The sequence below is a fragment of the Dermacentor silvarum genome, chromosome 2 (assembly GCF_013339745.2).
Source record: "Dermacentor silvarum isolate Dsil-2018 chromosome 2, BIME_Dsil_1.4, whole genome shotgun sequence".
NCBI lineage: Eukaryota > Metazoa > Arthropoda > Arachnida > Ixodida > Ixodidae > Dermacentor > Dermacentor silvarum.
In genome coordinates, this window is record NC_051155.1 from 67322256 (window position 1) to 67338968 (window position 16713).

At 46.9% G+C, this 16713-nt stretch overlaps 1 long non-coding RNA gene across 1 annotated transcript in view; it reads right to left on the minus strand.

Moving 5' to 3' along the window:
* Positions 1–5370: 5370 nt before the first annotated feature.
* LOC125943049 (uncharacterized) overlaps positions 5371–16713 on the minus strand; it is a 41410-nt gene continuing 30067 nt past the window's right edge. Inside the window, exon 4 of the long non-coding RNA XR_007465515.1 lies at positions 5371–5617. This is a non-coding gene — a long non-coding RNA (uncharacterized LOC125943049). The remainder of the gene's footprint in view (positions 5618–16713) is intronic.

The following is a 16713-nucleotide window of genomic DNA, read 5'->3' on the forward strand; positions in this document are numbered from 1 at the left end:
ACTCCAACACATCGAGGGCGTTCGCCATGCCATGTATGCGGACCATATTACAGTCTGGGCTACCCAGGGCTCCCTCGGCGAAAAAGAATACAAGCTCAGCAAGCCGCCACTTGTGTCGAGCAATATGCGCATGCCCGCGGGCTGGCCTGCTCCACCGAAAAATCCGAGCTGCTCCGAGTTCGCCACTCCACAACCCAGCCCCGCCAGACTGCCCAGGAAAACCCCATCCGGGTCCTCCTCGCTGGCAAAGTCGTCCCCGAACGCTCCATCATCAGAGTGCTAGGTGCGTGGCTGCAATCCAACCGTCGCGCCACACATACCCTCACACTCTTGCGCAACACAACGCTACAAGTGGCCCGCATGATTGCCCGTGTCACCACCCGCCGCCATGGAATGCGGGAAGAAGATACTCTCAAGCTCGTTCGAAGTCTGATAGTAAGTCGAATCGTCTACGGCCTCCCCTACCATTACCTAAATCAGCAAGAACGCGACCAAATTGACGCCATGATGCGCCGGGCCTATCGGGTGGCCTTAAAGCTCCCCCCCTGGTTCCCCAACAAGCAAACTCCTTGCCATGGGGGTACACAACACCTTCACGGAGCTATGTGAAGCACAAATGGCCACTCAGCTCCAACGTTTAACGCTCACACCCACAGGCCTCGCCCTCCTGCAGCTCCTCGGACACACTGGTACCCTTCGGGAGGCATCCCGACTCCACCTAGTCCCAGATCATGTCCGCTCAACACTCACCGTTGCGCCTATCGCCCGCAACATGGACCCCCTACTGCACCAGGGTCGACGGGAAGCACGAGTTGAGGCCTTAACCCTCAGGTATGGTGAGAACACCACTTGCTACACCGACGCAGCACTGTATGACACTACCCGCACTCGAGCAGTAGCGGTCGTCCTCGACCACCACCACAGGGAGCTAGCCAGTGCCTCCCTCCACTGCCAGAACATCACGGAGGCTGAAGAAGTTGCCATCGCACTTGCCATCGCTCAGGGCAACAAGCTAGGACGGTCGTTTCACGTTCTCACGAACTCCCAGGCCGCCTGCCGCAATTACCTGATAGGACGCATTTCTCAACCTGCGCTCAATATCCTCCTAAGGGCACATGACGCTGGCGAACAGCTGCACATTCGAACACCTCCGATCAGGCATAAGATCATATGGACACCTGGCCACGCGGGGCTGGAGGGAAACCAGGCGGCGGACAGGGTCGCTCGAGGGTATACAAGCCGAGCACCCCATCACCCTGCTCCTGAGGCACCCGTTCCAGTACCGTGTGACTATTCGTCCATTCTAAATTATTATAAGGGTACCCGAAGAAAATACTCTCCCCCCCCCCCATCGCTCACTCACCATAGAGGAGGCTACCAGCTGGAGACTTATCCAGACAGGTACCTACCCCAACCTCCACCACCTCAGCAAAATCCACCCCACGGCATACCCTTCACGCTGCCCGTGGTGTTCCGAGAAAGCCACTCTATTCCACATTACATGGGCGTGTCGTGCAATTGCTGCCTTACCCCCCATCAAACACCCGAGCGCGGAACGGTGGGAGTCGCTGTTGGCCGGCGAGGCCTTGGACGATCAGCTTAGCCTGATTGACAGGGCACGCAGGGCGGCGACGGCGAGCGGAGCCCTGGACTGAGGGCCCCCCCACCGCGAGACCAAGAGCCTCCGATCTTCGAAGACTCACCGCGAATCTTACCATCGCTCAATAAAAGTTTATATCCATCCATTCATCCGCCTTACCCCCTTGCCACCGCCTTGGGCAGCGCGTTCGAAACGCGTTGAAGGCGGTGGCAAGTCAAGTTCAAGTCGAGGAGCGTTTATGAATACGGGGGTTATACTCTCTCAGCAGTCATGTGATGGCGTCGGCAAACGCGGTGCACGTTCCGGCATGTGTAAACGGTTGCGTAAGACGCTGTGGCCTCTCCCCCTTACTAGAGAGTACTGCACGTTTCTAAAGCGTTTGTGCTAGCGTCCCCTTAAGCGGGAGATGGTGCAATTATAATGAAGGGCGCTGTTATAAAATAGGAATGACGTCACATATGGCGCGTGTCATTGATGGAAGTCAATCGTTCGATTTAATGCGGCGAGACTGGGCGAATTACACGGAAGATTCACGGTTTACCGATGATTCCCTCCGGAGCTTCGCCCACTCATCATCATTCACCCCGTGGATATGCGGTGTTTTTTTTTTTGTTTTTTTTTTGTCGTGGCGGTTGGTGGAGTGCTCGCTAGACATTAGAGAGTTTTAGTTTCACGCACGAAGGAGCTTTGTGCATGCAAATGAGAGAGTTCTAAGGGCGCTACGCGCCGCACGCTTTGGATGCTTATAGTTTCGCGTACTCAACAGTGGGTTGTAGTGGGTCTTGAAAACGTATACGTCGTTATTTCCGCATGTCTACTTGCGCCCTCCGCTGGCACATGAACACTATTTGAGCCGAGTTCATTCAAGACGAGCTGAAATCGGAGCTATTTCCCGATCCTCGCCCCTCGCGAACAGCGCGTCCGTGCTCCCTTGTAGTGCGTTCTCTGCCTGGTACTAAGCTGCAAAATGCCTCCCAGCTTTCTTTGTGATCATCATGAATTATCTGTGAACTCGTGCTCTTCGAAAGGCGCAAACACCGAGCACTACACTACAGTGACTAATCACACGCACTGTCGGCACAGTCCGATGCAATCTTGAAACTGCTCTCGGCTGTTTCGAAATATCGCGTGAGCAGCTCACAGAGCGGTGAAGATCCCGCAAGATCTTCACGTACGTAGTGCTTCTACGTACGTGAAACTAAAACTGTATTTTCTTTATTTCACGTAAAGTGCTAATATGATTTCTGAATTCTTTCTCCTGATAGGGAAATGAGAGCATTCAAAGTGTTCTGTGTTTATTAAGGCGAAAGGCCTTACGTGGCTCATGCGTCAAAAAATCTATTGTCCGGCGATATAGCGCCAAAATTCATGGTGCCGCCATGCCACATGGTGCCACCAACAATGGTCGTTGGTTCAAGTGCCTTAGTTAACTTTACTTTAATTAACGCGCATGAACGCACGACCTTTGCTCGTGGGTTTGGTCGTGGTCTTAAGGCGAAGCTAACTAAGGTAGAGTTAATTATGACAGAGTTAATTATGATAGAGTTAACTAAGGCACTCGAGCCCACGAATTTTGGTGGGATAAAACAAGTAATATGAAGTCACAACGCATTCGAATCATTCATGGTGCCACCATGCCACATTTTGGGGTCTTATGTACCAAAACTACGATATGATTATGAGGTATGCCGTAGTGGTGGCCTCCGGGTTAATATTGACCACCTGTGGTTCTTTAACGTGCCCCCGATGCAAGGGACACGGGCGTTTTTGCATTCCACCCCCTTTAAATGCGGCCACCGCTGCCGGGATTCGATCACGTCACCTCGCGCTTAGCAGCGCAACACCACAGCCGTTAAGGCACCACAGTGGGTGCCATGGTGCTACCAACAAAGGTAGTGGGTTTGAGTGCCTTAATTAGTTCTACCTTAATTAGGATAGAGTTAACTAAGGCACTTGAATCCACGACCTTTGATGGGAGTCGAATACCTTTGCTTGGAGAAAACAAGTAGTAGGAATTAACAACGCATTCTCATTCGAATGCGTTGTTACTTCCTATTATATGGTTTCTGTTTGTCGTTCTCTTGTTCGCTTTTTGGTCGCCTAGACATCGCCACTGGTTCTGCGTGCTTAATGGCAGGTTAGAATGGTTGTGGTTTTCTCTATCTTATTCGTTCGTGTACTTTCTTCTAGCGCAGGCAGAGTGAGCGGGACACAGAAAGGCACATTACTTTTAACAACCGATTTATTTCCACTTTTCGCAGGCGTACTTAAATACGTGTATCTGGTTATTGTTTCTGTAATGTGCCCACCAACAAAGAATAAATATTAAAATGGCTGTTTGAACAGAAGATTTAACAAGTAAGCAGTGATTCTGGGTTCTGCGTTTCGGGAAAAAGGCAGTCAGGGTCTGCCGTACCAAAGCGAAATAGTTTCTTGTCGATAGCGGAAACAGGTGTTTTTTGCGCAATTTTGTGCGAAAGCGCTTGCTATGGTGTTGCAGCTCACTTTTGGTGTACCGCGGCAGGAGTTGCAGAAATGAGGCTGGAATTTCGCGAGCGCCCCGAAGAGAAGGACGTAACTTTACCTAATTATTCTTCCTGTGTCTTACGCTTTGTGAATTCACTTTGTCTCACTCTTTTTTACACCCTCGTGCGAGCTCGATTCGAATTGCAGCTCCCCTCTGTCGGAGGACGTACTATGTCGAATCTAGCAGGCAGGGTCACGCCGCCCGGCTACTGTCTACGACCTCACAGCGCCGCTCTGAAGGGCCCAGCGAGAAACTCTCTCGAGAAATTCACTCCACAAGCTTACTATGTAGAACTATTACTTAATCACTTTGCTGTGTACATGTAAATTGCTCTCTTAATTACTCTCTACTTTTTGTTATACTCTCTCCCTGTCCTTTAACTCCCCTACACGCCTAATGCTGACCGCTGTTCAAGTTAGAGCACTGCACGGGCCGATTTTTGCAGCCCGGGCCCGGCCCGGGCCCGTTTTTACATTGGGCGGCCGGCCCGAGCCCGATCAAAACTTTTATGGCGAGACCCGGGCCCGGCCCGGGCTCGGAAATAATCTACGTTACCCGCCCGGCCCGGCCCACCACCCCTTTACCTTAAGCCCGAGCCCGGCCCGAGCCCGACTCGAAACCGTCCCGAACCCGGCCCGAGACCGAAAAATACAAGGTTTTTCAGAGTTGAACAGCCCGAGAATAACTCGCAGAAAGCCCGAGCCCGGCCCTGGCTCGCGTCAAAAAACTCGAGCCCGGCCCGGGCCCGGGTCAAAAAGCACACGCCATGCCCGAGCCCGTGAAAAAACTCCTCTACCCGGCCCGGCCCGGCCCACGGGCCGGGCCGGGCCCGGGCTTTCGGGTAAGCCCGAGCCCGTGCAGTGCTCTAGTTCAAGTGTCAGCAGAGTGTGCTAGGCTGTTACAGTGCGGCCAGCATTTCCCCCTTCTTTCCTTGTCTTTATATTTGTTTCATGAATCTTTAATATTTTCTCCTTTATTCATTATACAAACAACTAATTATGACATCTACTACTATACTACGACGACGAAGCTCTTGGAGGTGTGGCTGCTCTCCGAGGCGTGGTGCGCCAGGAAGCCGCAAGTGATGCAAAAATTGCATTGCTTCCGCAGAAAAAGGCAGCCTTTATTCGTAGCTCTTTTGAAAAGTATAGTGTACAAATAAAGGGAAATTCTTTCGAGAAGAAAGTGAAAAAAGGGCGCAACACCACTTATTACGCCACCTTTAGAAGGAGAGCGTCTCGGGTAAGCAAAAGTTGCACAAGCACTCTTATTTCGCTGTTTTTTCTTTCTTTATTGGACCCCTAATGAAGCAGCAGCTTAAATTGTTGTGCCAGTTTGATTAAAGAGCCCGCATTGAGTCACGTTGTACACATCTTGACCTGAGCCAGGACAGTATTTTGTAAATAGGCTACCACAGGCCACAGAAGAAACAGACTCGTTGTCCTGGAAATATCCGTCGTTGACCCAAAGTTCGCAGCTTTTCAGAATAACTAGAAGAAATAATACAAGCGCACCCTAAGAAATAGAGTCAACTATGCATTCTACTGCACATCGTAAAATATCACTTGAGAATATTCGAAACGTGTCATAGATTTACATATTCAGCCTTACTACTTGGAAACCGTAGATTACCTGTTAAACACTACAGGTACCAAAACGCTTTGTCGACGAATGCAATGGCTTCCTTCTTAAAAGGAGTTTATGCGCTGATAGGGCAGCAATTACATTTGATAACGATGCACCCTATTTGTCCCAGGGAGCGCTCTTGGTAGTAACAAGGTCCTTCAACACTTTTCATCTGGTCACGACACTCCTGCGTAACGTTATGGGAGCGCTTCATATAGCGCCCACAGTGGACGCATCGCGGCGCGGTCGCAAATAGAAGCGTAGGATGCCTAGATATCCTCCTCGCCCGCCGCTCCGTACATGTACAGAGCGGCGGTCGAGGGCGATATCTAGGCATCCTACGGAAGCGCATCGGCGCACGTCACCGGCGTTGTTTGCGTACACCCGCGTTTGAGCAAGGGTCGCCTTCTATTAATGGCGAGTAAATATAGTCGGCGCAACGTAAAAAATGCGGCCCTGTTACTGCATGGTGTTCAACATTTTAACGCGGCTAATTTTGAAACAACTACAACGCCTTGTTTCATTTCCACGTTCACGTACATTTGTAACAGTGGCCTAATTCATAATGCCAACCTACATTTGGGACTACTATATCGTTAGAAAGTGGGTACAGAGCAATTTCGCGACCCAAGTTTACGTAATTACGCGTAAAAGGCCCTCGTTGCTGCTTTTAGCCGCTCGTGTTTCAGTTTTGGCACTGTACATCTCTCTCCGTTTATTGACAGCACGCTTAGCGAACGCGACAACCCGCCGTGGTTGCCCAGTGGCTATGGTTTTGGGCTACTAAGCACGAGGTCGCGGGATCGAATCCCGGCAACGGTGGCTGCATTTTAATGGAGGCGAAATGCGAAAACATCCGTGTACTTAGATTTAGGTGCACGTTAAAGAACCCCAGTTGGTCCAAATTATTCCCGTGTACATCACTACTGCGTGCATTATAATCAGATCGTGGTTTTGGCACGTAAAACACCATATTCTCCTTTTCTGATAGCGACAATGCCTAGCATTTGTTGTGGGGTCAAGTTACATCGGCACCTAACTGGCCTTCCAAAGTGTGCTTATTGAAAGGCTAAACGTACTAGCTAAACAAATTCCATAACGAGCTAAGCGAAGTAAATAAACTAGCTCATTATTTAATCAACTAATACCAAATTTAACTAACCTAACTAAATAATAACTGTCTTAACTAACTAACGTAAGTAATAAACTGAGCTAATCAGCTAGACACTAACCTATCCTAACTGAACTAAACAATAATTAACAGAATCAGCAAATACATAAATAAATAATTTTCAGACTAATAACTAACTTATAATTAAATAAGTTAATTATAAATGAAATGAAACTGTTATTTAACTAATATCAATAACTAACGTAGCAAACTACAGTAACTATGCTAACATGACCATAAACTTGTTACATAATTTTCAATAACTAACTAAACTAACTGAATAAATAAGTTAACTAACAAAACTAAATGACATATATACCTAACTGGCGAGAAGAATAACTATTTAAACAAAGAAACCTAAATAACTAAGTTGTCTAACGAAACTAACAACATTATTAACTGACTAAACTATAACCTACCTAACTATAACTAAGCAAATAAACTTTCTAAACTAACTAGTAACAAACTTAACTAACTTGGCAAAGGGCAAATAGAGCCAGCAGAGCGAAACAGTTCATGCGAGGAACTCTTCTAGGGGAGAGGGGGGGCCCGCTCAATGATACAACGGTGCCGTATGTAGTTAAAGCACAAACCCATCGCACGGTAATTTTGGCAATAGTTCCCGTTACGTGTTTGCTCTGTAAACATACTGAAATAAATGTGGGAGAATCACGTTTCCTTGTTGAAGATTTTCGTGATGACGCAGTCCGGCTTTCTGGCGCGGCAGATGGTTCTCCGGTGATGATGATTTATTCTAATCCCTATTAATACAGGGCGGTGAAAAATTGTCGCCTAACCTGCTTGAGTTAATGTATAGATGCTATACGTGCTTTTCATTTTAGCATTTTTGGGTACATAGCCTTAACTTTTTTTTCTTGCTCAAATCTTCTCAACTACATTGGGCCGCTGACTGTGCCTATAATGGATCCAGTCGCATCAATCTCTACCCTGCTTTTAAGCATGAAATACTTTTAGCTCCGTTGTCGGCGACCTTGAGCCAAAAGCCAGAGCCGCTATCCGGGCACTCAAGCGAGAACACCCGGGCATCGTTGTGAGAACAAAACGATGTAATCTGGGCAGCCAGTCAAAAGTTAGGAAAATGCGTTCTCTGGCCCCCAACCCTTTGTACAGGACCGCATTACACACGCTAGTTACTTCCTAAACAAGTTACAAGAAATATTGCTTCCAATTTATTTCTAATGTTTCTTCACAATATCACTCAAGCTGTAACTTCTATCACGGTGAAGTTTTATTTGTCATTTCCAATAGCGACGTTCAGAACGCAGATAAATTGCACCATACATCATTTGGCGCTGAGACAGGGTTGCCCGTGCTCTTTTGAACGCCAGCGGTCCGTGAGTCGTGAGCGGTCCGCGACAAGAAGAAAAAGTAGCGACATACGCTCAGCGCGCTACGCTGTTGGAAGAAGAAAAGCGGTTAAAGGCGGCAGCAACGCAGGTAGCAAAAAACGCCATCTGTTAGCCATTTCATGCTTACATCTACTCTCGATTACCAGAGATTTAGCAATTTGTCCACAAATACTATCTCCACCCCTCCCCCCTCCCCCCCCCCCCCCCCGTGCTGATTCGTCCATCGTCTTTAAATCACAGCGCTTATCGGAGGACTACGTTACCTACGGACCTCACTGGCACAATCACTTCGCATGCCATTAGGCTGTGCATTTCATTAGGATGTGAATAGGCGAACTATAGCCTGACCTGCTTCTGTCTTTTCCGCTAAGCGCCTCGAGGCTTTCGGCTCCTAGCTTTGCTATTGTTCTTCGCTATTTGTCAGTGCGGTGTGGTAGGCCTGAGTGTCGGCCGTTTGCCTTCGTGTTGTGGTCGCGTTTCATTGCATTACCGCACTTTTCCTTCGCAGTTTGGAGTAAGTTCCCCGATTGAAGGGAGACAGCCAAGAATTGTTTTGTTGGGTATAAGTCGCGCGCACAGAACGTGTATCTTTTCGCTACTCCGAAGGAAGAGGGCCGCTTGAAAGTATTGCGACACGCTATTCCTCAAAAGGATCGTACGTTGCAAGCAACAAATATTGTTTCGAAAGAAAATAGCGTTACTTGCACTGGAGGCGCAATACTAAAGACACAGCGGAGCTGATGGGCACCTAGCTAGTCCTGGCTTTTGCGCTATGCTAAGCACTACTAAGTCATCCCCAGCATTTTCCAGAATTTATTGATTATTCATTGATCATCGATTGGCTATTTATTAGCTACCGATTGGCTATCGATGACTGACTAAGCTTAAGTAGTCCCAACCACGCATAGCCATGCTTATCCAGGCTCAGCTTCGCTACTTAACAGGGGTATATGCCATTGCGCTTGGACCCTGTCTGCGCTGCCGTCATGAGCACTATGTCTATCTGTCCCTGTGTTTTTTGGTGCTGCTTTCCCAGTCATTCGACCATGAACGAACTCGCCCAAAGCAAAGTTCTGCTTGAGAGTGGAGGCATGATAACGACTGGCTGACGATTACGGCATGCTGTTCGCATTAAAAACGGCTGTTAAATCTACTGCTTTTTCAATAGATAACTGCTATAGTGCGACCAACTTTCGCAGAGCACGAATATACCCTATTAGAACGCAGCTCTTAGGCGACCGTTCCTGCGGCGGGCGTGGCGTTGTCTCTCGTAACCGAGCTAACGAGCACAACGAAGGACGGAAGCGAACGCGGATCGCAGCGGGAGCTCAAAGACGGCAATAGCGGAGAGAGTGAGGAGCAAAGAGGAGGAGAAGAGCGTGGTGAAAGGGTGAACATAGAGAAAGAAATTGAATTCCTTTCTCTATGGGGTGAATAGGAAAGCGGAGTGCCGGCGGCGACCAGGCATGTGGCGGCCGCGGAAACAAAGCGCTGGCGTGGGCTTCGGACCCACTGCGCATGCGCTACTTAGGCAGCGCCACCGCCTCTAGAGAATGCGCTCCGCGCCAGCCACGCGTTCCCGTGTTCACGATTTGTTTCAGAACAATTAGCGACGCAACCAGTGGAGATGCTTCACCTGCCGCCGCAGCTAAACGAGCTGCCAGAGCAGAAGCTCAGCGCCGCCGCCGAGAGGACCCTTCGTTCAGGATCAAATTCGTTGCCACAATATAGTGAGAATTCAAAACACCTAAACAGCTGCGTTGAAAATTCGCATTAGGTAGTATTGTTTTCGTCGGTGTTTTTTTTTTTTTGGATGGGGGGGGGGGGGGAGATGCGTTATTCTAACTGAACTAACATGGTGTGACCATGGGTGGATTGGCTTAATCTTTCAAAGCTCACCGAGCACTTCAGACTTAGGTACCAGATATCATCTGAGGCCCTTCCAAGACTGGTTTGATAACCTAATAACCAGCCTCCAGGAAGAATGGACTCGATGGGAACAAAGAATACAAAGCCCATTGCTTTAAGACCAACTAAGGGCTGTCCAGAGGGCGCATGATGTCGCTGAAGGGCTTGGCCTGACAGTGCCAACGTGGGAGCGGCCCGCCTCGGCTGAAATCGAGCCTCCGGACCTCTTTAAATAAAGTTTAGAAACACACACGCACCATCATCAGTTCAAGTGAAATGAGTTCTTTTTTCGTCATTAATGCCTTTGTTTTATTTTATTGTATTTCTTTATTTTCCCAAAGCGTATTTTCAATTACATTTATTTAAAAGAAATAGTAGTGATTTTCAGGACCAATGCAGTGTGGTTTCGGTTCCGCTATACGAGTGTAAGGGTTGTATAAAACTCCCTGGTAGTCCCAAACTATTGATTATAGGAAAGTAACTTCTTTTGTAACGTTTCTGATCGCTTGAGCATGCTTAAAATGTGAAAAAAGAAATCAATCTTGCGCAATAAATTGACTTGAATGCATACTCCCAATTTGATGCATTTAAACAATTTTTCCATATATTCACTATTACAAAAGACAATGTACATTTATGAAGAAAACGCTTCTAATGCGGGTGTGACCATGGGATTTTTTCCTTCAAAATTACCTGAATCAGCGCGTCTATACGTCTACGAAAGCTGTTCTCTTGGTTTGCACATACTCAGTACGTACGACGACAAAAGCAAAGGCGGGAAAGAGGGAGCGCCGAGATGAAAGCGTCGAGGTGCTGCAAACCATAGATTAAGCGACGCCTCTGCCAGCTAAGATGGCTGCCTTTATGCGCAAGCCTGCTGTGGCTGTATAACGTTAAGCATATTTATTTGACATTGATGTAAAAAAAATTTACCTACGATAACGATACTTCCTAATGCGAAGTTTCAGCGCAGATCTATACGTGCTTACATTTCGGGATATATTGGCAGGCGCTGACAATCTGTCTCCTGTGGCACGTTGAAAGTGGAGCCAAGTGTGACGCGATGGCCTCTCTGATAGGGAGATCACGACAGGCCGTGCGTCGTCGCTTGCCTTCGATGAGCAGACGATGGCGCTATCTCGTAGCGGTCGTCGTAAGTGTTGCGCCGCGGCACCACGATTTTCTTCTCACGCAGCGCTCCGCGTTCGCTTTCATCTTTCGCTGTGCTCGTTCGCTCGCTTACGGCGACGCCGACGCTCAGAGCAGGAACGGGTGCTTAAGAGCTTTTAAACATCTGGTTCAACAAAGCAATTGCGCCTAGAAGAATGATGATGTATGCTGCATACATGCGCGCGCGCGTGACGTACGTTTCATGTGATGGTCATGCTTGTGTAACGTCCTCTAACGTCTTAGGGGTGGTGGTACTTGTCTAAAGTCCGCACCAGATTCGCTGTAATCCGCAGAATATAATGGAGACGGATTTCCTAGTGCGCAGTAAATTGCGTCAGAAAATGCGTAAAGTGCAACTTATACACAAGCTGCAAACATGATAGCTTCGGATTGTAACGCAAAAATATGAGAAAACATAATTTTGTTACCCGGAAACTAACAGTGTTATGTCTGCAGTGCTTCTCTTGTGCTCACGCTTGCATCTTCTGATAAGAGTGCCATTCTCGCCAACACCCGCTTTACTTTTTATGTTTGCGCCAATGTGATTGGTCAAGAAACGCACAAAAAAGCGCCTTTCACAAAAATAAACGGGACTGTCTTCCGGGCCTCGGTGCTGGTCGTCCGTTCCTCGACTACCGGCAGTCGTTCTACCACCGAATACGTAACAGACAAAGCGCTTTTCGAGCTGCCGTTCGAGGTAAATGGTTATTATGGAAGGTCCTCTGCCGGTTGCAAGTGCGTTATTGAACTAACTGAATTTAATTAAGTAAACTGTCACAAAATTCGTAACGAACGACGAAAAAACAACCTACAGATAGGATAGCATCGCAGTGCAATTCGAATATACGAGAAAACATATGTCTGTTTAGCGGAAACGAAAACACAAACCCCTTTTCGAGCTGCCGGTCTTCGGCTAAGCACGCCACGGAAAATCCCGAGCAACTAGAGGCTAACAGCTTTGCTGTAAAACTTCAGTTGCTTTCTCCCCTGTGACAGGTAGTTTATTTCTGCATTCTTTTTCCAAACTTGCGTATGCGCCATGCAGATAAGGCGATAGCACTGGTAAATGTGTTGCCATGAAGCTAGAGAAAGTGGTCTACGCTGAACCAGTTTGCCGAACCGATATATTTTTTTCCATCTGTAGGTACAGGAACTGAACCCCCGAAAAGTCAAGCGCATGAAGCCCGACCTGAACCGACATTTTTTTCACACCCTTATGAGTGTGAATTGGCATCATTATGATCATGAATGAGTACGTATGAGTGCGAGCAGAAGAATGCGCAAGTCAATGTGTTGTAGTGAATGTGAGTCGAAGTGAGTGCGAAGGTGACTTTGAAGCGAGCTGTGACCTTACTCTGTATCGGTGATCTTTTTAGTGCGCTGGTAACTAACATGAGTTATACGCCTGTTAGTTCAAATCAAATGAATTGGTGGGCGATTCCATTAAGTTTAATAGAGTATGAATCCATGATACCGGTATTGTGATTGTGCCCGTAATAACGTTATTCTAACTGGGCTTGCCTGAGTATCATTTTGGGGAGTTTGAGTAGGGATCTAATCTGGTGTGTCTGTGTGCGAGTCAGCCCGTACGAGTAGAATGTGTGTTGAGTATGAATCAGAGTGACTTGAACTCTAGTCTAACAAAAATTCTGGGATGTCTAGCCTGAGTCCGAATGAGCCGGGCTGAGTAGAATTTGGGCGAGTCTGACTCCAAATCAATCCTAAGCAAATATATATGTATAAGCACCCTGCAATGCACTTTGGATGTACATGTCGCGCCACCTAGCAGTGGCGGTGAGCACCCACGAGTAGGCCCTCACCGCCATTTCACCTCTGACCGTGCTGCGCTCAGGCGCGCCTGAAAGCTTCCTTTTCCAATTTTTATATGGATTCAACACAACCTCTCGGCAAAAGTGCGAACACAAATCGCACGCGCAGATACCTCTAATTTAAATATCATCACAACCTCGAAAGGGATGCCGGCATCAAACTGTACCACTTCCCTTTAGGACCGTGGGAAGGAACCCGGCGGCTGAAAGGTGGATCGTCGCGGTTCGGCCCGTCAAGTAAGTGTCGCTCTTGCGAATTTCTGTTGACTAAGACGTAAACGCACAAAAAACCGACAACTGCATGAAAACGCAGCATCTGATTGCCGCGGTTATAAATTGGTTTAGATAGTTGTTTAGCTCATCTCGCTCCAAAACAAATGCGCAGTGGTTGTTACGTGTCAAATATAGCTCTGTAAGCGCTCCGTGCTGGACCTTTGTACGCACTGTTATTTTTGTTGTGCATTAATAAGCCAAGTGCAGCGAGCGCCTTTATGCGCTTGACTCAAGATGCGACTGCTGAAACCGGGCTCATTCATGCCGGCGTTTTCTCGCGTTTAGAACAACAGAACTAGGGCTGGAATGCACAGCTGCATACATCGAGTATTCGCAAATTAAGATTTCTCTCGCGCACGCTAGCACACATTTGTTGAGTCTTCGCGTTGTTTAGTGTCAGCTGACTGCTCTCTGTTATGTTTCAGCGGTGACGACTTCTCAGACTGGAGCCCGAACGACAACACCAGAATATGATCGAGGCACTTCGTCAACGGCGAAAAAAGCACCCCAAGAATCATCCAGGTTACCTGCCAACTCGCAAAAACCTCGGCAAATGTGATGTGTAAGGCACACTCCAACTAATGAAGCTACAAATCATAGATGAAAAACGTCTGCCGCCGTATTTGCGCACTGAAGTGGAATAAAATATGTATTTTGAGTTGGACGTCGTAAACGTGCTTGCTTTGCCAGGCAGCACATCACATGGGGCCAACTAGGGCCGATGATGGTTTTCAGCCGGCACTGGCTGGGCCGCGAAGGCCCGCCGTTGCCTCCGTAATGCCAGTGCTGGCAAAGCCACTGTAACAGATATCCAGCGCTGGCCCTGCTTTGCCGGTGAATGCCCGTTAATGGCTAGGCCGGGCGTCGCAACTGGCTATCCCGGGCCTGCTTTGCCGTAAGAGTGCCGTCATTGGCTGTACATCTCTAAACATTGGTTAACAACGTCCGTTCAAAGCTATAGGCATAGCCACATTGTTTAGCAGTTCTGATAGACCCGTAAATATCGGCCTGTCAAACAGAACGGCATTTCAATATTACTTTTCACGCAGCATTCGCTGGCCATTCCCGATTATATATGTTTACAGCACGCAATATTTATTTGAATTTTTCACCACTCACGCCAACTGCAACGAGATCACTCTGGTATTTTTTTTTGTTGCTTACTAAATTATGTAAGTTCTGCATATTTTTTTTTCGATTTATTACAAAGGCTGTTAACTTTCGCGTAATTGTATTTATTGTCTTGAATCATTCGATCGGACATTGTTAACAAGTGGCACAAGATCACTCCATTATAATGCGTCAATGCGCGCATGCCGTGTGCATCCTCGATAGGCGCAATAACAAATTCAAGGGGGTATATAATTAAAAAGCATGTGCGCTTACATGTGCGTCGTTTAAGTAGTGTTGCAGGTAGTGAATTGCAAAATACTGCATAACTTTATGGTGCAATCATCTGTACCGCTTGCCAGTAATGCCGTCGCTAGCTCAACTTCTGTAGCGGCTGTAAATTTTATTGCCAGTACAATACAAGGCATTTTGGATGACTGCTCCCTGTATTATTTTTCTGCATAGAGAGCATATCGAACTGTGCAGTAGTGTCTCCTGTGGCCCGCTTCATTATAATCTTTGGTGCCTTTCCCGGAAAACTCTGTCGTGCGTGTTTTTTTTTTTTTTTTTGATGCCAGATGATTTTTTCAGACAAACTGGCACAGTAGGCGTAAATTCCTCCCCGCAGAAAGAACCGGGGAAAAAAAGAAATGGCGCCATGTTGAAGGAGAGGTTTCTGCTGGGCTATTGGTGCATATTTCTAAAACAAAAAACAGCCAATAGAAGAGACAAGAATGTGAGACAATCCCAACGCTAACTTACAATGAAGTGCCTGTTTTGCACGACGCCAATATATCTGCACTGAAAAGAAAGGGGAAGGCGGAGAACAGAGACAATCGCCACAATAGATATACGGGGGTGGGAGGGGGGGAGTAAAGAGAAAGGTTTGGTCAGACGACCAAGACGACTACACAAGACGACTACACAAGGCGCTCTCCGTTGGAATGGAACAGAAAATAAAGAAAAATAAAAAACAGGAATGTTCGTGGCCTGCCGCGCCATTTCGAACCTTGACGGATGGCTGAAAGAGTTGAAGTTACCGACCTAGCACTGAGAACGAAGAACGAGGCTAAGATTAAGGAGAATACAGGAATATAGAATGGAAAAAAAAGAAGAACGCTACTGGATAAAAATGTAAGCTACTGAATAAAATTAATTTCTGATTAAAAAGTGGAACAAGCATAAAGAAAAAAAACTACTAATATATATATATATATATATATATATATATATTTTTAAAGTAGGTGAACTCTTTTTGTGAGAGCAACACAGATTTGAATAAATTTTTTTGCTGACGTTTACATCTTATATCAGCTAATAAATAAACCTATCGTTGTTTTGACTTTGCAAGGAGGCATACATAAGCTTCCTTATTCCTTATTAAATTCAGGCTCCCACTTGCACCCTCAACGACACACCTCTGGTAACTTCTTCCTCTTGTAGATAAATATCTCGGTATACAAATCACATACAACATTTTTGGAATATGTATGTTGAGTTTTCAATTTACCAATGCCAACCGCATGTTTGGTTTCTTGCTCCAAAATTTTCTCCATGGGAAGCTTTTATTTTATAAATCTATGGTGGGGTCAATCTTCGAGTACACTAGTTCGGTCTCGCAACTCTCGAAAGTGTCCAAAACCTTGCCGTCCTTGTTTTGTTACATACAATTACTCACGTGTAGCCAGTGCGTCTTCTACAAAATCATCGCTTGGTTTACCTTGTCGCCGTATGCGATCTCGCTTGAGTTGGTTTATTACGATTTATTTTATTACTCCCGCTGCTTAAAGGACACATTTTTCTACCTCCCACCTACGTTTCTTCTCGCAGCGGCCACGTTTGAAGCTTTCTTGTTTATGAAAAGAAAAAAGAACTGCCTGCTTTTTTTATGTAAAGGCTTCGGGCTTTGACACTATACTAACATAATTAAGTAAATTAATATGGCGAACTTGAACGAGATCCTTGTACTTGCTTTTTGGGCTTCACTTATATGTTATGGGCCGCGTAATGTATTGTCGCGAGGTTTCTTAGATACGGCTGCCGCTGCTTTGTCTCTATTCATTTTTTTTCCGAAGAGGGAGGTTGTATTATTTAACTAGAAGCAAGAAATGCATGGGGCATGTTAGCAA